The sequence below is a fragment of the Bufo bufo genome, chromosome 1 (assembly GCF_905171765.1).
Source record: "Bufo bufo chromosome 1, aBufBuf1.1, whole genome shotgun sequence".
Classification (NCBI taxonomy): Eukaryota; Metazoa; Chordata; class Amphibia; order Anura; family Bufonidae; genus Bufo; species Bufo bufo.
The window spans coordinates 668,696,840-668,718,830 of NC_053389.1; positions in this window are offsets into that span (position 1 = coordinate 668,696,840).

A 21,991-nucleotide genomic window follows, 5' to 3' on the forward strand; every position below is an offset into this window, starting at 1 on the left:
AACTACCAGGCTCATTTCAGGTTGGGATTACTTGTTCAAACCAATGACCTAACCCCACCTAAACTAAGTCCCCAAACTGAAATTTCTTCACCAGTTTTCGGAAATCTTACAATTAGATGTGGAAGAGCATCAGACTTTCAGGAATGCTAAGTATTTAACACATACTGTAGATTTCTAGATCTATAGCAATCTGAATACTAATTTTACAAAATGCTATAGATCCGAACAGTAACGTTCCTACAATGCATTTATGCCAAAGCAACGTGGTACCTAATGTACATGTCCATGGGACATTCCTGCACCTGTCAGATCCTGCTGTATTAAGAGAATTACTGCATATCCAATAGACCAGTATAAAAATACTAACGGTACACAATTAGCCCAGAGAACACATTTGGATTCCTTCTCCACTGACTTTCTGGTCTTGACCCATATGACAATTTAACCCCTTCAGGACTGGGCGATTATCAGTTTTAGCTTTTTTTTTTTTACTGCCGACCTTCCCGGAGCCACAACTTATTTTTCCATTCACATATCTGTATGAGGACTTGTTTTTTGTGGGGCAAGTTGTACTTTCTAATGGCACCATTTAATATTTTATATGATGAAGTTGGAAAAATAAATTCCAAATGGGGTGGAATTGGATAAAAATACAATAGTTTTATGGGTTTCATTTTTGTGGTTTTCACTATGCGGTAAAATATACATGTTCTTTTCATTCTCTGGGTCAGTACAATTACAATGATACCACATTTGTATAGTTTTTCTTGTGTTTTAATACTGGGGAGAAAAAAAACTTTGGAAAACAATTATTTTTTTCTTTGTATCGCCATATTCTGACCCCCGACTTTTTTTGCTTTGCCCTTATGCCTTATTCACACGTCAGTGTTCGGTCAGTGATTTTTAGCCAAAACCAGGTGCGTCTCTATAGACCGAACAGGTGCAGATCTTTTCCTTATACCTTATGTCTGTGGAGGCTCCAATCCTGGTTTTGTGAAACAATTTTAATTTTACATTTTTCACAAAATAAAAACAGGTATATCAGTACATATGAGCAATAATATGTATGTGATACAAGTCATAAAGGTCGCTAACATCCAACATGGATATATATTTATGTATCAACAGCAAGTTTCACGCAATCAATAGAATCTCTTTATTCCTTAAGTCATAGGAATTTGCGTTGTACAATCTATGTACTCAAACCTGGTTTTGGCTCACAATCGATGATGTAAATCACTGACCAAAACACTGATGTGTGAATGAGGCTTTACACTGCAACAGATTACCAGTGTATGGGAGAATTGCTATGTTCCTATCGAACCCTGCCTGTAACAGAGAATTAACTGCTTCCCCTAGTGCAGTGCTTCTCAAATAGTGGGGCGCCAGGCTCCGTAAAGGGGGGCTTGTTCAGGGCCGGCCTTTGGGGTGTGCGAATTTCTTCTGTATAATGCCGGCAGGCAGGCCGGGCGTCCGGCGCGTCCCTCAGTGATGTTACGTGCCTGCGCCGCCTGCTTTATGAATGAAGCAGGCGGCGCAGACAAGTGACGTCACTGAGGGACGCGCCGGCCCGCCTGCCGGCATTATACAGAAGAAATTCGGATATACGGTACTATTAGGAGTGAGGGGGGCATGTTTAATAACTTTAAACGGCGGCGGCGGGCACACGGAATCTGTGGATGGCACTGTTATGGGCTGGGGGGGCCCTGTGGATGGCACTGTTATGGGGTGGGGGGGCACTGTGGATGGCACTGTTATGGGGTGGGGGGTCTGTGGATGGCACATATATAACAGTGCCAGCCACAGATCCCCCTGTAACAGTGCCAGCCACAGATCCCCCCCATAAGTGTCCGTCATCCACAGATCCCCCCATAAGTGTCCATCATCCACAGATCCCCCCATAAGTGTCCGTCATCCACAGATCCCCCATAAGTGTCCGTCATCCACAGATCCCCCCCATAAGTGTCAGTCATCCACAGATCCCCCCATAAGTTTGTGTCCGATCCACATTTCTTTCTTTTTTTATTCTCTTATACGTTAATAAGGATACAGTGTTATGCAGAGGTGTACTTATAACAATTTTATAGACAAATGATACTATTTACAGTCGCGCGGGGGGCGCAAAATGTTTTCTTCTTCCTAGGGGGGGGGGGGGGGGGGGGGGCATGACAGAAAATAATTGAGAAGCACTGCCCTAGTGACTTAACTATAAATGACTGGGCCCCACAGCAAATATTTGAAAGGAGCACCCCCCCAGAAATGTATTTTCAATTCCCTACTCCTGTGCAACCCCCACTCCAGTGGCTAGTTAAGATCACTCTCTCAGATGAGACCCGGCAGCCTCTCAGTCCATTTCTTACAGTGTCACTGTATATAATGTCTTTGTATAATACGGTTGTGGGGGCCCTGACAATATCATCATTTAGCCCTCACCCTGGGTGGGTCCCTTCTGAGTTTGGGCCCCAAATCAGACACTTCCCCTATAGCTACTTCCCTGGCTTCCCCGATCTGAGTAGGGAAGCCATTTGGGCCCTGAGAGCACAGTGCTCCCAGGGAATGCCGCCTCAGATGGTGTGTTCACAATGGACCATGGCACCTGAGGGGTTAAATGTCTGTGATCAACGCTGTCACCGACATTAACGACGGGTGTCTGCTTTTTAAAACAGAACTCTGGCGACCGTTGTGCCTGCTCCGCTCACGAGCTGACTTCATTTTTAAACCACAGACTTCTGCCGTATATGTACAGTGGTGGTTGTGAAGGGCTTAATATTCCATTAAGGCCTCATGCACACGACCGTTGTTGTGTTCCGTTCTGCAAAATGGGGTTCCAGACATGAAGGAAAGTAAAAAAAAGTCTAAGTCAAGTTTGCCATGCAAATGATAGGAAAAAAACGGACGTGGACGACAATCTTGTGTGCCTCGGCGTTTTTTCACGGTCCCATTGACTTGAATGGGTCCACGAACCATTTTCCGTGAAAAAAATAGGACAAGTTATATTTTTTGGACGGACTGGAACCACGGACGACAAACGGTGCATTAGCCGAGTTTTCAACGGACCCATTGAAAGTCAATGGGTCCACAGAAAATCACGAAAAACGGAACAACGGACACGGAATAAAACAACGGTCGTGTGCATGAGGCCTAACTTACCTGTTACCAGAGTACCATGCACAGATGGCCAGAGAGACTGCACCAGAGGAACAAGCCATGGTGAAGATGCAGTCTGCTCTGCAGCCAGCATATTACAGAGCACGGGAAGCTGGACAGATATAAAGACTGATATATAGATTCTGTATAAATTGCCATCTATTAATCTAAAACGCTGTTCATTTTAGACTAGTTCTGTGAGCGCGCTCCAACTCTAACGGCGCTGAATGCGACTACCCACTAGACTGGAATTTATACAGAACAGTCTCCAGAAAACTATGTACGGATAGTCTCACCTCCTTCTGCTCTATAACATGCTGTCCATGGCTCAGACTGCGGTACCACATGAAAAGTGCCCTTTCAGCTTGGTCCTATAGGAAGCCAATTTCTGTTTCCAGAGGGATCACTTTTATTCTGAAAAGAAGCAAACTTTGTGAAGTGCACAAACTAAAGCCTCATCATATGGAGCCAGAAAGGTTCCACGTGAAAATATAAAGCACCTGTGAGGACAATTTGAATTTCACAGTGCACTGTCCAACATTCCCCAGATATGTGTTCTGGAAACACAACCCTCTACTGATTTCACATTGCTGCTTAGAAAGCCGAAACGTTGAAAAAGAATCAATTTTCTGTGCTCTGGTTGATCCACAAGAACAAATAGGGTACGGAGTGCAGAAAATCCACAGCATTTACAGTAGCAGTGAAGCGGAGAAGATTTTAACAACTGTCATCCACATGCTGCACAGAGAGTCAACGTCTGAATCTGTACTTCACTTGACACGCGGTGCAGATTTTAAAGAGGACCTGTCGCCTCTGCTGACATGTCTGTTTTACCAAATGATTGTATTCCACATGAAATGACAATTCTGGAGCATCCATCTTTATCACTGCGTTGTGTTACTCCTCTAATCTGGAAGTTACCAAGTGGGCAGTGTTCACTGCACAGTCTAATGCTGTCCAATCAGTGCTGCTGGTGTCAGACTGTGCAGGGACCCCCCCCCCCCCAACTGGTAACACCCAGCTGGACCTTTACTGCATCAGGAAACGTGACCATGTGGCCGTTCCCTATTACGGTTGAGTAGCACGTGGCAGTATGAGCTCTAATTAAACTAATGAAGACCGCACTGTTTAGTTGGTCTACATTGCTAATGGCTGAAAGTATTAATGGTGTACATGGATCCATTGATTTTAATATGTTTATATTCATTAATACAAGTCACTGGAAAACCAACAAACACGCACTACTTTGGTCCATGATGTGGAATGAACATGCCAATTAAGGTCTATGGGCGAGTGAAAACTATGGCATCCGTGTTCTGTCAGTGACCATTGTTAGGGCTCATGCTTACGGCCGCTGCCGTATTGCGGCCTGCATGCAGCGGGTCGTCCGCAATACACAGGCATGTGTACCCATTAACTTAAATGGGTCCGCAATCTGGGAGATGCAGTGCGGATCGTAGGCACGGATCAGAAGCCGACGGAAGCACTATAGAGTGCTTCCGTGGGTTTTCTGTCCGTACCTCCACACCACAAAAAAAGTAGTGCATGCACTACTTTTTCGCAGTGCTAACCGTCAGATGCGGATCGCGGACCCCATTCAAGTGAATGGGTCCGCGATCCGCATGCGGGTGCTCGTGCATTGCGGTCCGCAGCATGGGCCCGGCCAGCACATTGTCGTGTGCATGAGCCCTTAGGAGATACTCTGGAAATCCCTTTTTCAGCCTAGTAGGGCACGTGAAATATGGATGACACATTGAGGGAAAAAAAAAAAAACTGACACACGTACCCTTCACAGACATCTTCACAGATGAAACACTGGCCGTCATCACTGACAAAGATGTGTGAAAAAGTCGAAATTGCCAATTTTTTATTTGGTACAGTCATAAGATGCTATAATTCCATAGCTGTTACTACTCATTAGAAAAGTCCTTATATCACTAGAATATATGCTACTGTTTTTGTAAAGTCATACACTGGATTTTTCTTGCTTTATAACACTTACTATTATTATTTCAATTTAGGGTACTTTCACACTAGCGTTTCTCTTTTGCGGCACTGAGTTCCGTCAAAAGGGCTAAATGCCGGAAAAGAACTGATCAGGTATATCCCCATGCATTCTGAATGGAGAGTAATCCGTTCAGGATGCATCAGGACGTCTTCAGTTCAGTCATTTTGACTGATCAGGCAAAAGATAAAACCGTAGCATTTATCTCTTTCACACTTGCGTTCTTGTCTTCCGGCATAGAGTTCCGTCGTCGGGGCTCTATGCCGGAAGAATCCTGATCAGGATTATCCCAATGCATTCTGAATGGAGTGAAATCCGTTCAGGATGCATCAGGATGTCTTCAGTTCCGGAACGGAACGTTTTTTGGCCGGAGAAAATACCGCAGCATGCTGCGCTTTTTGCTCCGGCCAAAAATCCGGAACACTTGCCGCAAGGCCGGATCCGGAATTAATGCCCATTGAAAGGCATTGATCCGGATCCGGCCTTAAGCTAAACGTCGTTTCAGGCGCATTGCCGGAGCCGACATTTAGCTTTTTCTGAATGGTTACCATGGCTGCCGGGACGCTAAAGTCCTGGCAGCCATGGTAAAGTGTAGCAGGGAGCGGGGGAGCAGTATACTTACCGTCCGTGCGGCTCCCCTGGCGCTCCAGAGTGACGTCAGGGCGCCCCAAGCGCATGGATCATGTGATCACATGGATCACGTCATCCATGCGCATGGGGCGCTCTGACGTCATTCTGGAGCGCCCCGGGAGCCGCACGGACTGTAAGTATACTGCTCCCCCGCTCCCCGCTCCTACTATGGCAGCCAGGACTTTAATAGCGTCCTGGGTGCCATAGTAACACTGAAAGTTCCGTCTTCAAATGCTTTCAGTACACTTGCGTTTTTCCGGATCCGGAGTGTAATTCCGGCAAGTGGAGTGCACGCCGGATCCGGACAACGCAAGTGTGAAAGAGGCCTTAGGCCTCATGCACCGCATGTCCGCAGTTTTTGCGGCTCGGGTGCGTACCCATTCACTTCAATGGGGCCGCAAAAGATGCGGTCAGCACTCTGTGTGCTGTCTGCATCCTTTGCTCCCTTACGTGGCCCAGCAAAAAAAATATAGCATGTCCTATTTTTGTCCGTTTTGCGGACAAGAATAGGCATTTCTACAATGGGCCGCTTCCGTTTTTTGCAGATCCGCGGTTTGCGGACCGCAAAAAACGGCACAGTCGTGTGCATGAGGCCTTACTAATGCCATCAGTTGGCATACGTTTTGCCGGATCCGGCAGGCAGTTCAGACAACGGAACTGCTTGCCGGATCACTCTGCCGCAAGTGTGAAAGTAGCCTTACTTAGAGTTAGTTAACTCTATTATGACATGATTTATTTTAATGTCTATATTTGCATGTGTTACTATAAATAAACAAAATTTGCAAGAAAAGTCCATCTCAAATAAATGTCCATGTGCAAAAGAAAAAACACGTGTATGCATGAAAGAGCAAATCTACTTTGACCTTGGCTTCACACATCCCCCTGTCCCCTCACATAGCCATGAACTGAGGACAGGCATCAGAAGGGGGCAAACAGTCACTTTTAGGAAAGGTAAACAGAGACAAAAATCTTCACTTTGAGTGAGCTGATAATAGCCCAGGAGAGCAGCAGAAAGCCCCACTTAATACCCTTTAGGAGAAGGTCATGGCAGGGTTGCCTGTCTTGTACACTGGTGGTGCTGCTTCGGTATCCCACACAGTCAATCATCGCATTGTGAGCCATTCAGCGGATTTATGGGGCACTTTAGCGTTGCTGAAGGCTATGTAAATTGAAGGGTATATGCGACAGTTGGATTACAACCTAAGGACACATATACTTGTACCTTTGAAAGCCTTCTGTGCACCTCTTCAAACAGTCCTTCAAAGGACATCATTTGGTCAGCAGAGTCATATGGAGGTAGTCACAGAGAAAAAAAAAATATATATGTATTGCATTCCTTCCGGAGGACGTCCTATCAAGGAATTTAAGCAACTAATATGAATTTGCCTCTTGTTTATACAACACAGACATTTTTGCAGTGATATACAAGAAGTTTCCCATGTTATAAAAATGGAAATCATGATAATGTGTTTTAAATCTTCCCCATTTTAATATCTCTGCTTGCTGGCCATGAATGGAAAGCCGATTATGCATCCTGTACAACTTTGTGAGAAGCACATTTTAGGGCACCTTTTCCTAAAGGAGTTGTCCAAGATTTTAATATTGATGGCCAATCCTCAGCATAGGTCATCTGTACCTGATCAGTGGGGAACTGACTCCTGAGACCCCTGCCGATCAGCTGTTTGAAGAGGCTGCGGTGCTCCTGTAAGTGCTGCAGCCCCCTCCTAGGCCAGCGACGTCACGTTCATCGATCACATGGCCTAGGTGCAGTTCAGTCCAATTCAAGTGAATGGGGCTGAACTGCAATACCAAGCACAGAAGCTATCCAATGTATGATGCTGTGCTTGGTAAATTGTGCTCACAGGAGTGTCATCACCTCAAACAGCTAATCAGTGGGGGTACCAGGAGTTGGACGCCTGCCCATCTGATAATGATGACCTATCCTGAAGATAGGTCATCAGTATTAAACTCCTGGAAAAACCCTTTATGTTCCCTTCCCTGGCTCCAAGCAAAGATCTTAAAGGAGCTGCGTCCCTGCATGGTCTGATACTGCTTGGTTAATACAGCCAGTGTCAGGACGTGCATGGAAACCCCAACTGGTAACACCCAACTGGCAATTCATTCATAAGCTTTTAGTAGGAATATTAAAAGAATGGGACAACAGAGTCATAAGACAAGATGTTCCATAGTTGTTGTTTCATGGGGAATGCAAACGGTTGGTGCCAGGAGAAATGACAGGTCCTCTCTAAAAGCTGCAGTTGATCAGCCCACATGCATTTATTTATTTTACTTTACACTTAATGTTGATTATTAAATACATTCAGTTCCAAAAAAAATATATAAAAAAAATATCACGCACCAAGAAGGAATTGTTGAAATCTAGTTAAACTTTCTATGTGTGAATGTAATGATAATAGATGTAAATGATTATTATAATATTAGAGCGAAAAGATAACGTTTGAAAGGAGGTTCTAGTACCCTTTTGGTCCATCTCTAGCGTAGATACAAGAAGAGACATGATTGGGCATGGAGACATACAGGTTCTGTACAGTATCCACTGTCTGGCACGTTAGGAGCCTGTACACCATGTGTGCATGCCCTCACGTAACCACTGCTCCCAAACCTAACAACTAGATTAGAACGGCTAAGGGTACTTTCACACTTGTGGCAGGACGGATCCGACAGGCTGTTCACCATGTCGGATCCGTCCTTCCACTATTTCGCCGTGCCGCCGCTCCGTCCCCATTGACTATAATGGGGACGGGGGCGGAGCTCCGGCGCAGTACGGCAGTTCGCGGTGAGAGGCCGCCGGACTAAAAAGTCGGACGTGCAGAACTTTTAGTCCGGCGGCCTTTCGGGGATGGAGCAGCGGCCCGGCGAAATAGCGGAAGGACGGATCCGACCGGGTGAACAGCCTGTCGGATCCGTCCTGCCGCAAGTGTGAAAGTACCCTTAGCCGTTCTAATCTAGTTGTTAGGTTTGGGAGCAGTGGTTACGTGAGGGCATGCACACATGGTGTACAGGCTCCTAACGTGCCAGACAGTGGATACTGTACAGAACCTGTATGTCTCCATGCCCAATCATGTCTCCTCTGGTATCTAGGCTAGAGGTGGACCAAAAGAGTACTAGAACCTCCTTTCGTCCGGCGGCACGGCGAAATAGCGGAAGGACGGATCCGACAGGGTGAACAGCCTGTCGGATCCGTCCTGCCGCAAGTGTGAAAGTACCCTTGGATCGCTTGTAATTCGTCAAAACAATCACACTGCTTCTCTCAGTCCAATGATATGCCTCCTCTCAAAGTCTGTCAACTGAGCAAAATATCTTTGAGCGAGTCAGAGAGACATGTCTAGCAGTCAACGACCTTTCACCAAGAGGTATACTACCCAAAGTAGCCTCTGAGAGCCTTTTAATAAGGCAGTGGGGGAAGCACTCTTAGGCCCTTTTTTGGCAAGTCCCAGTGTCTAATCAGACCACACCCATTATTATTTACATATCTGCCTGAGTCATAACTACATGAAAAGTTTTTCAGCAATCTGACATTTTTATTTTTAGGTGCATTATCATTTTTGACTCCCAAATGCGTAGACTCAGGAACCAAAGGCGCCTAAAACCTCTTGCACACGAACGTGGGCCAGCCGCATGCCGAGCGCGACCCTATTCACTTGAATGAGGTCCGCGATCCATTCATTCCGCAAAAAGATAGGACAAGTTCTATCTTTTTGCAGAACGGAAGCACGGAACGGAACCCCATGAAAGCACTCCGTGCTTCTGTTCCGTGGTTCCGTTCCGTATCTCCGAATTTGCAGACCCATTCAAGCGAATGGGTCCACATCAGTGATTTAGTGATGCAGAATGCACACGGCCGGTGTCCCGTGTATTGCATTATGGCCACGGGGGACACACGGTCGTGTGCAAGAGGTCTAAGTGATTTTATTTAGCTTGAAGCCATGAATTGCCTAGAACTATCCTACCTACAATTGATTAACCACATCTTAGGGTCCATTCACACATTTGTAACGTGTTTTTCGGATCCACAAAACACGGACAGCAGCAATGAGCATTCCGCATTTTGCGGACCGCACATTGCCGGCACTAATAGAATATGCCTGTTCTTGTCCGCTATTTTTTCAGGAACGGAATTGCAGACCCGGAAGATGCAAAATGCGGAACGAAATTGCAGACCCGGAAGATGCAAAATGCGGAACGAAATTGCAGACGTGTGAATGGACCCTAAGGCCTCATGCACACGACCGTTGTGTGCATCCGCGTCCGTTCCGTCATTTTTCACAGTTCATTTCTATGGAGCTGTGAAAAAAAACTGATAGTCCTCTGTTTTTTCTCCGCGTCCGTGATCTGTGATTCCAGTCCGTCAAAAAAATATAACCTGTCCTATTCTTGTCAGTGGAAAACGGAGGACGGACCCATTCAAGTCAATGGGTCTGTCGAAAAAAACAGATGCACAACTGGTATGTCATCTGTGTCCGCGTCCGTTTTTTTCTACAAGACCTTGGTGCAATAAAATTACACTTTTCATTAACCTTCCTTTTTTCCCCCCTGTCAAACAAAAAAAAAGAAATACACAAGGAAACACAACTGAAGCAAAATCGGACACGGACCACTGAAGCCAAAATCACTGACAGTGGAAAAAAACAGTCGTGTGCATGAGGCCTTATGTGTATAGCTTCGTTCACATCTCCATTCGGAAATCCTGCAGGCTGTTCCAGCACAGAGCAGAATGCCAGATCCTCTACTTCATTGCAATGAGGTCCAGGAGGGATCCAGCCGATTTCTTGCATAAATGTCAAGTTCTAGCCAGACAAAAACTGTTGCATACATGTTTTTTTGTCCGGCCGAAAGCTGGCATTTGCGCCGGATCTCAGAAATAGAGATGTAAATACAGTCAAAGTGTGGTCAGCTTTACTACTAATTCAAACCACTGCTGCCATATGAATTTAATAAGTTCAAATTAAACACTTAGCAAAGCTTTTGTGAAAAGGTTGTACATTTTGACACCTAGAGCCGAAATGCAATTCTAAAAATGTGTGGTGTCAAACCCCCACGAATCAGCTCTTTGAGAAGGCAGCGGCCGCAGCCTTCTCGCAGCTTACCGAGCCCGGCGCCGTACACTGTAGAGCGGCTGTGCTTGGTATCACAGCTCAGCCCCATTCACTTCTATAGGGCTGAGCTGCTCCAAGGCTACATGACCGATGAATGGGTTATCACTGGCCTAGGAAAAGCTGGAGAAGGCCGCCTCGCTAACAGGAGCACCGGTGTCTTCTTAAACAGCTGATTGACGGGGGTCCCGGATGTCGGCTATCCTTTGGATCGGTCATCGGTATTAACATCTCATAAATCTGTGGCAAAAAGGGCAGAGAAAATCACAAGAATCACATGTGGTTTTTGCCATGCAAATGGCTGTGGATTTCACCCTCTACATTGCAAAGGGTGAAATCCGCAGTGGAATTCCACACCATAAATTGACAGTGTAGATTGCAAATCCGCACCGCAGGTCAGTTTACATAGCAATCTTTTTAAAGCTGTATGTATGAGATTTCTTGAAATCTCATCCACTTTGCTGGTACTGTACAACACTGCAGATTTGCTGTATGGAAATCCACTGTGGCATCTCCGCAGCATTATGGCATGTATGAATCCACCCCGAATGTATTCGTTTTCAGGCGTTCCTTCTGTCGCAGGTAACAATGTCATGTTTTCAATCCATCATTTAGCTGTGGTTTTCTACAGTGGTGAAGCTCTCAGATGCTCCACGACCTCCCTCCTCCCCATCTGGTCTGCTAACACATATGTTGTAGGGTTAACTGTATGTCACCCGCAGTTTTAGTCTGGTAAAGAAAATCACCGATTTTAAACAAGCACTGTCTCCAACAACAAAAACAGTCCTGGTACGGATGTTCCCCAGAGGTGTGGCGTCTAATCCATAAATTGCCACACAAGTTTTAACAGGCACGTCTAGTCTGTCACCAGGAGTTTAGTAATTAACAAAAAAAGGTCTCTTATTTTTCCTAATGGTTTATGAGCGATGCATGTGAGCAGAAGCACCTCTCTCTGCTATGCAAAGATATCCATCTACTTGGTGATCCCTTTTCTGTTGCATCCAATTAAAAGAAGCCTATAGGCCAAGAGTACACATAAACAGAACATTCCTGAAGTCATGTTTCAACTTCAGTGATGTTTTCAGAAGTGCAGATAGCAGGGTGGAATAGGTAGAAAACAGGAAGATGCACTAATCATGCCAGAGCCGTCTTCAGAGGAACAGAAAATAAACTACTGGAGCAGCATTCAGAGTCCTCACAAGGAAAGCAAGGCTCAGTGCTCGCCCAATCTACTGATATCATTAACCTTTTCACTCTCAGCTGCACAAGATCATTATTAATATTATTTATTATTAAAGCGCCATTCATACCATAGCGCTGTACCTATGATAAGGGCATACATACATAATACAGACAATTGCACTAAGCATGAACAAGACGAGTTACAAACTGGTACAGAGGGAGAGAGAGCCCTGCCCGTGAGGGCTTACAATCTACATGGTATGGGAGAAGGACACAGTAGGTGCGGGTGAAGTTGGTCATGGCGGTATAGAGGCAGCAGGGTCACTGGTTGTAGGCTTGCCTGAAGAGGTGGGTATTTAGGTTTCTTTTGAAGGATTCCACTGTAGGTGAGAGTCTGATATGTTGGGGTAGCGAGTTCCAGAGTGTGGGGGATGCACGGGAAAAATCTTGGAGGATCGGAGATTGCGTGTGGGGATGTATCGGGAAAGTAGCTCAGAGATGTAGGGAGGGGACAGGTTCGGGACGGCCTTGTATGTATTTGTTAGTATTTTGAACTGAATTTGCTGGGCAATGGGGAGAGGCAAAGGAGTAACAGGGTGAGAGGTAGATTAGTCGGGCAGCAGAGTTGAGGATAGATTGGAGGGGTGCGAGAGTGCTAGATGGAAGGCCACAGAGGAGAATGTTGCAGCAGTCTAGGCGGGAAATGATGATCATCAGCTGTTTATTAAAATTAAAAATAATAGATAAAATGTACATATAGATTAAAGAAGTTATCCAAGACCTAAAATGCCCTTCACACAGATTGTACTTACCTCGCTCCCCATTACCCGAGTCGCTTCTGATGCCGGCACAGCCGCCGCATCTCCCTGTCGTGTAGATGAAAACATCCAGCAATGGGGCTGCAGCCAATAGCAGGCCGCAACGGGAACAAGCTTTCCTAGCGTCACCCTGGGACTTGAACATGCGATCGTTAGATCACTAATCTCAGACTGTAATAAATTACCATTGCAGCCTATGGGACATTCAATACGTTCTTATGAAGGGCAGGACTCCATAAGAACTATTGCTGTGGTAGCCTCGAATCCTTCAGAGGGACAGAGGCTACCACAGTGAATGGACAGCTTCCCCAATCTCAGCTCGGGGAAGTCGGTTGGGTCCCTGAAGAGCCTCTCAGATGCCGTGTTCACAATTGACCACGGCAGTTGAGGAGTTTTAAACAACCTTGAGTGTGTGCTGTTTAAAATAGCAAAAACCCAGTGGCTTTGGTGCCAAGATATCTGCTGTACATGTACGGCAGATGTCAGAAATTGGTTATCCTCAAGATAGGCCATCACAAACTGATTGGCGAGCTTTGGATATGTGCTGTCTGAAGGTGATTAGAACAACATAAGATCGGTGTGAAGTGGCCTGTTAAACGGATAAGAGAAGTACACCAATGGAAGTATTGATAATGTAACCGATTTTGGAGGTCGGACCCGTTCCATCGCTCGGGTGGGGGGTGAATGGGCTTTAGTTGGGTAGGGAGGGACGGTCTTTTGTTTATAAACCGTATTGGGTGGGAAATTTGGTTTGTACAAGGTATACTGTGTAATAATATTACTTGATCTTATGTACGTCTTCTAATAGGCTTGATGATACATATTGTATTCATGGAATTAATTCTATGACCGATCATGTAATGCTTTGGTAATACTTTTATTGACTGCTGCATGTATATTGTACAGACTATTTTCTTTCTCTGTATTTTTGCAATTTACAAAAAATTCAATAAAAATTATCTGATTTAAAAAACAAACAAAAAAAAAGATTGGCGACACCCCATATCCCTGCCGACCAGAAGATTGGGTGTAGCTCTGTCACTAGAAGTCGGAGCCTGAACTACATAGCATTGTCAACATTTGTAGTGGATGACGCTCTTTACTACAGCGCGGTTCCCATTGACATCAACTGTGCAGTTTTTGGAGCTGTGTAGTTTCAGTGGAGGACATAATAGATATCTTACATGTTTACAAGCAGTCATGGGAACATATTTGTGTCAAGCTGTGGATTATCCAAGTAATTGTTTCAACTTGATATATAACATCACTAGTTTTGCTTGATAAAGGCTGAGTGTGGCCAAAACATCGCAATATTTGTTGCTTTAATGGAGATTTCAATTAAAGCATCTTTTATAAAAATTCCAGTGCCTTGGAATAATTGACTATTGCCATATGTATGGTGACTGGGAGGCTGCCCAAGTTAAAGAGGTTCTCCGGCAATTAAGAAAGTGAAAATACTTAAATATTAATTTATGATAAATATATTCCCAAATACTTTTCATTAGTTATAATGGCTCGTTTTGTCTAGGGAGCAATCATTAGAAGAAATAAAATGGCCGCCGTCCTATTGGTGCACACAAAACCTGTCCTCACACAGCAGGACAAGTTACTTTACAACACTGAGCTAAAGAGCTGCCTCATCGTCCTCTCTGCTCTGTTTGTCAGTATAGAGCTGATAAGATCTTCAGCTTAATCTCTGTAAGGCCTCATGCACACGGCCGTTGTTTCGGTCCGCATCTGAGCCACCGTTTTGGCACCGTGGCCCCGCAAAAATAAAATTGAACATGTCCTATTCTTGTCCGTTTTGCGGACAAGAATAGGCATGTCTACAATGGGCCGCCTGTTCCGTTCCTCAAATTGCGGAAGGCACGCGGACGGCTTCTGTTTTTTGCGGAACCGTGGTTTGCGGACCGCAAAAAACAGAACGGTCGTGTGCATGAGGCCTAAGAATGGAGTTCATGAGGAGAAATTAAGTACAGAGGGGAGGGTGTGGATAATGAGCAGCAGCTCTTATATGCAGTCTCCATTACCACAGCCCACAATCTGTCCTGTCCATACTTCATGTCTCCTCATGAACTTTATTCCTACAGAGATTCAGCTGAAGATCTTATCTGTATTCAGGATCATAACCCCTGACAGGTAGAGCAGAGATGGGACAGCTCTTTAGCTCAGTGATGTGAAGTTAAGCCCTCATTCACATGTCTGTGTTCTCCACGGACAGCACACGTCCCCATTCATTTTCATGTGTGTATTCACACACCAGTGTTTTAGCACGGTCCGTGGGTCAGTGTTTTTAGCACGGATGCATGCTCTATTTTGTCTGTGTTCATGGATCAATCGCGTCAATTATAGTCTATGAGTCAGTGAAAATCACGGATGCAATATGGATGTCATTCGTGTTGTATGTGTTTCATGGATCATTAAGAAGAGATGCTTTGAAAATTATATATTTCAGCTGTTCAGTGTCAGTAATACACTGATCCAACATGGACAGCAAAAAACGGACACACGGACCCAACACTGATCCTTCATGGATGCATCACCACCTGCTCACGGATTTGCGCGCTGACACGGACGTGTGAATAAGGCTTAACTTGTACTGCTGTGTGATTAGTATGTACTAACAGGACAGAGCAGCCATTTTGTTTACCCCCTTCTGTTTCCCCTGATGATTGCTCCCTATACAACATGAGCCATTATAAATAATGAAAGGTATTTGGGAATATATTTATTATAAAGTATTATTTAAGTATTTTAATTTTCTTAATTCCCGGAGAACCCCTTTAAGTACGCAGAATAGGAAGGGTCGCTGGGAGATTATATTGGATTTTGCAGTGCTGTTACCCAAGATCTCAAATCAATGATAAGTCATATCTCATGTACATGGCTGTATTATAGTTCAGTTTTGTATGTAGCTGTAGTAGGTCTCCCCATGAAGCCTTTTACTGTTCCTCCACATGCCTCCAATGTCATACAGCAGCATACAGAGGTTGAGTGACATGCACCATCCTATGCCATATGCACAAGAATCCATTAGTACAGATTTGTACATATGGCATCCATATAGCTCCTTTTACATTTACATGATAATGAATATATACCTTTTTTTTTCTTTTAAAGCAAATGACCTAGCTTTTCAGCATCCGCACAGAACGGGACAATCTCCTCCTGGGTTACAAAGAAGACAGGCTGTTGCATATCTGAAATTCCCCCTCTCTAAACAAATTTTTTTTTCCATTTCTTATCACTTTGCCATATACAGTATATGTTGCTCTATATGTCACTTCCAAGATAAAGAATCTAGATGCACAATTCCTTAAATAAATAAAAACTACATTTTCTGAAAACTTTGATTGTGTAGCCCCAGCTGTAATTAAAATGCCTTAGTGTTGGTGACCCACTTAAGTGTAGTTATCTATTCAGTAAAACATTATATGCTCTCTACAATTACTCTCATAGTAGCAAATTTGTGATGTGGCCAGTACTACATGTTATGTAGGATGTGGTAGGAATGTTCACTCAGAGTCATCAACATCTTCAACAGGACTGTCAAGGTCAAAGAGGTTTAGAACAGACTAGCTATTTAATGGAATTAATGGAATAATGTTTACAAAGAAAGTCCTATAAATCTCCAAGGACAAGGATGATGTCTAATGAGAAGGACCAAAAAAAATCTTCACATTTTCTGGGGCATAAGAATTGCAAAAAAAAGACCTTTGCGTCATGTCAAGAAGATGCAGCCTAAACCACAAAAGTAAATTAATAAATAATACAGTTAGGTGCACAAGTCTACAGAAATTGCACTGAGATTAGGATATTTGCAAGAAACTGCTACTACAGCAGAAAGGTCCCAAACTAGGATCAGACAAGAAGAGTTCCAAAGTAGCAGCACAGAAGGGTCCACCTGGATGCCATCAGTCTCGGCCAAGTAAACAATACTGACACCAGATTTAGCCTGCTGACCAGCGCAGGTTAGGAAGGGTCACAGAGACATAAGGGTGACCAAACTGTGCCTGAAGCAATGGATGATCTGGAAGTCATCACAGTAACCAGGACAGAAAGTCATCTTTCTCCTCCACCTTCTACAAGAATTTGGCATTACTCTATATTAAACTTACTGGAAACCGCATTACTGGATTTAGGGGATACAAGCAATTTTGCAAAAGGTTGAATACTAAGAACTAATTATAGAAGAGAACATTGGAAGCCATCTTGTAGATAGAAAAAAAGCTACCGTGTACACCTGTGTATTGTTAACATGCTCGCAACGATTGCAGGTCATTGCAGAGGGAGTTCACATCAGTTATGATGATCCGTCAGAAGAACAGAAAAATAAAGAAAATAAAACGGATCCTGTAAACAAAAAAAAAAAATGGATTCTGTGCATCAGTTATGCACATTTCGCATCTGTTTGAGACAGAGATTAGTTATTTCAGAAGGAAAAAAAAAATAAAAAAGTCTTGCATGCAGTACTTTTTCTTCCGTCTGAAATAACGGATCTTTGATGGAAATGGCTCAAATGGATGCCAAACGTGCACAACTGATGCAAAGAATTAGGGATGAGCGAATCAACTTCCGATGAAACATCCGAAGTTGATTCGCATAAGGCTTCGTTCTAATACTGTGCGGAGCAGGAGCTTCGTACAGTATTAGAATGTATTGGCTCCAATGAGCCGAAGTTATTGCTTCGCGAAGTCTAACATCGCGAAGTCTAACATCAATAACATCATAAATTAATTTGTACTGCAAAAAAACTATTTTCCGTACTTGGGTTCGGTTCCAAGGTACCACTTCGGCTCATCGGAGCAATAACTTTGGCTCATCGGAGCCAATACATTCTAATAGTGTACAAAGCTCCTGCTCCGAACAGCATTAGAACGAAGTTTAATGCAAATCGACTTCGGATGTTTCATCCGAAGTCGATTCGCTCATCCCTACACAGAATCATTATTTAAATTTTTTTTTTTATCTTTCTGTTCTTCTGACAGATCAGAAGAACGGAAAAATAACGGGGATGTGAACTCCTTCACAGTGTTTAACAACATTTGTAAATGCCTGTACTTCAAATATTTTTGGAAGGTGCTTACACGCAGGTTTACGCTGCCGTTTTTCTGCGCTTTTGTGTTTTTAGTGGCATTTTTTGCAGTACAAAATCCCCAAATCCCATCTCCAGATGTTAGCTGAAGTTGTATGGGAAACAAAGGCAGGAAACAAGCGTTTTTTGCTCCCCGAGTTTTTGTTCGTTAGGTGGAGTTTGTGTAAAAAAAGAAATAAAAAAATGCAGTATCCTATATAAAAAAAAAATAAAAGGGCCACAAAAAGACAAGTTGGGCAAAAAAATAAAATAAAAAAATGCAAGTGGTTATTCTGCCTTTTTTCTACTGTAAAAAAGAATTCTCGATTGTTCGCAGGGACCTTAATGGCATTTTTAGTTTTGTAGTATTTAAAAACACACACACGCAGAAATGCCCGCCTATATATATTGTTTTATGCCACTTTGTGGCATATTAAAGTCGCAGGTTTTGTCGCAAAGGTGTTTTGCGACAAAATCTGTGCCTTTACCTCGCTGATGCCACTTTTCTGAAGCGGAAGAAAAAGGGGGAGCTGTGTGAGCGGGGAACAGAGCAGGCCGGCCAGCCGATCTCATTCATCATTTTCCACACCAGTTTATGGCTCCCTTGCTGGCGTAGTTTAAAGGGGTTTTGCCACTTCAGCAAATAGCATTTATTATAGGAAAAGTGTGTAAAACAGTAAATGTGATGCTAAGCATGCACCAGTTTTTCGGTGCACAATGTGGCGCATTTTTAACAGCAAATCTGCTTTAGGGTACTTTTACACTTGGGGCAGAGAATTCCGGCAGGCAGTTCCGTCGCCGTAACTGCCTGCCGGATCCGTCAAAACGTATGGAAACTGATGGCATTTGTCAGACTGATCAGGATCCTGATCCGTCTGACAAATGCATTGAGATGCCAGATCAGTCTCTCCAGTGTTATCCGGAAAAACGGATCCGGCATTTATTTTTAAAATTTTTTGCGGTCTGAGCATGCGCAGACCGCAAAATCGGATCCATTTTTCCGGAACACTCGGGGCCGGATCCGGCATTAATGCATTTCAATGGGCAAAAATGCAGAATTCCGGAATTTTGGACATAGATAAAACCGCAGCATGCTGTGGTATTATCTCCGTCCTGAAAAGGCAAAAAGACTGAACTGAAGACATCCTGAACGGATTGCTCTCCATTCAGAATGCATTAGGATAAAACTGATCAGTTTTTTTCCGGTATTGAGCCCCTAGGACGGAACTCAATGCCAGAAAAAAATAATGCTAGTGTGAAAGTAACCTTAGTGTATCTGTCCCTAAAGTCACAGGATTTGAATACAAAAATATGCTGGCACGCAACTGTAGGGAGTTCACATCGAACATTTGTAGTGTTTAAATAAAATGTGGTAAAGTGGTACCCTCTGGACACTATTATTACGTGGCATTGCAATTATATTTCAGTACTGTACGGCATGGATATTTGGCCACTGATTAGGGATGAGCGAATTTCATATTTTGAAATTAGAGTTCGGGTTCGTGTAGTTGTATAATCTGAACTGTGTTATGGATTCCGTTACCACGGACCATAATGCAATTCCATGACGGAATGCATAACTGAATGCCTTTAGATGCATTCCGTTATTCATTCCATCATAGTAGAAGTCTATGGCCTGCATAACGAATCGGTACGGTTTCCGTTATGCAGGAGAGTACTCCAGCATAACGGAAACCGGACGGATCCATTATGCAGGCCATAGACTTCTATTATGACGGAATGAATAACGGAATAGCTCTAAAGTCATTCAGTTATGCATTCCATCATGGAATTGAGTTATGGTCGGTGGTAACGGAATCCATAATGCAATTCAGATTATATCACAACACAAACCCGAATGTCAAATCACGAAATTCGCTCATCCCTACCACTGATGTTTAAGCATTGTATGACACTTTAATTTTAATTATTTTTTGAGGAAAAGAAAGGCCTTTCTGACTTTTCTCTAATATTTCTATGTACACATCTGGATGTGTATAGCTGATCTATGGCCATACTGATCTGTATACAAAAGCCACAACTAGTTTGGGCACTGACGTCCAATGGCCTCTTTTAGGGCACAGCCACATAGGGTGGATTAAAAATTCCATTGCGGAACTCACTGTGGATTTGTGGTGTATTTTGTCCTATACATTAAAAAGGGCGATATCCGCTGTGGATACCCTCAGCATAAATTGACATGCCCCAGATTTGAAATCTGCACCTATTTCTGCCGCAAAGTTTTTTGCAGTGTGTAGATTAAGCTTCTTAAAATCTCACACACTTTGCTGGAACTGTAAAGCGCTGAGGATTTTCCACAGGCAAATCAGCAACAGAAAATCTGAAGCGTTTGTGTCCTGTGAAGTGAAGGTTTTACCTTTGAATCAGATTCCTTTTAGCAGCAGCATCATCAGAATACAGGTAGACTTTATAGCACCAGCAGTTTGTCAATAATGAGGAGGAGGTTTTGATATGCTGAAGGCCATCAAGACAGCCTCTTTCCTGTCAACATTGGCAGAATACAGGTGCTCTGGTTGGATTTGACTCAATGACCCGCATAAAATGAATAATCATTTTCAGAAGTGGAAGTAAATTCCCAATTTATGGAAGTTCACACAATTACGACTTTCTTTTGGACTGTGAAAAAAGGTGCCCCACACAGCATCTCTGTCTTCTCAAACAACTACCCTAGGAACAAATAAGGAGTTCATATAGTCTTTTCTAGAAAACGGTTATGAAGAAAAGATCTTTTGTGGACAGCTTGTTCCCAAAAAACAAAAAATGATAGTGGGGACTTGCTCTGGTAGACAGGATTAGCGGACGCAGTATAGAGGCAACAAGTTCTTTGGATAAAACAGTTCAGTGTTTTATTCACACTTACGGCAAGTGACAAAACAAGCAGTCATATTCAAACAAAAAGTCACCTTGCGGTGTTGGTGGTAATTCACACCATGGGGCAATCCTGCCTTAAAGAGTCCTTGCTTATAGCAGCGCCAACCGGGGTTTTCACGCCAAACAGGTAGCAAGCCTTCATCCAGACACAAGGCTCCCAATACAGAGACATGGCTTCTGAGCCCAGCTGCCTATTTAAGGACAGCCAGGTGCTGCCAAAACCCGGACCGGCATTTAAAGAGGACCTTTCACCGATTCTTACCCTATGAACTAACTATACAGATATGTAGAGCGGCGCCCGGGGATCTCACTGCACTTACAATTATCCCCGGGCGCCGCTCCGTTCTCCCGTTATGCCCTCCGGTATCTCCGCTCACTAAGTTATAGTAGGCGGAGATACCAGTCCCTAAGTTATGGTAGGCGGAGTCTGCCCTAGCGCTGGCCAATCGCAGCGCAGAGCTCACAGCCTGGGAGGTTATTTTCTCCCAGGCTGTGAGCTCTGCAATGCGATTGGCCAGCGCTAGGGCAGACTCCGCCTACCATAACTTAGGGAACGGAGATACCGGAGGGCATAGCAGCAGAACGGAGCGGCGCCCGGGGATAATAGTAAGTGCAGAGAGATCCCCGGGCGCCGCTCCACATGTCTGTATACTTAGTTCATAGGGTAAGAATCAGTGAAAGGTCCTCTTTAAAATCCAGTCCGATATTTGACCTCACCTGGCTGTAAATCATGCTGGCACATGCTGGGAGAAAAATAACTTTTTCCAGACCAAACCTCTCACTGTGTCACAATATATACAGTGGATATAAAAAGTCTACACACCCCTGTTAAAATGTCAGGTTTCTGTGCTGTAAAAAAAATGAGACAAAGATAAATCATTTCAGAACTTTTTCCCCCTTTAATGTGACCTATAAACTGTACCACTCAATTGAAAAACAAACTGAAATCTTTTAGGTGGAGGGAAGAAAACAAAACAAAAAAAATAAAAATTGTGTGGTTGCCTAGGTGTGCACACCCTCTTAGTTGGTCTTTCCTGATTTTATTTTAGTCACATCCCACAGCAAAAGCCATGGTCCACAGAGAGCTTCCAAAGAATCAGAGGGATCTCATTGTTAAAATGTATCAGTC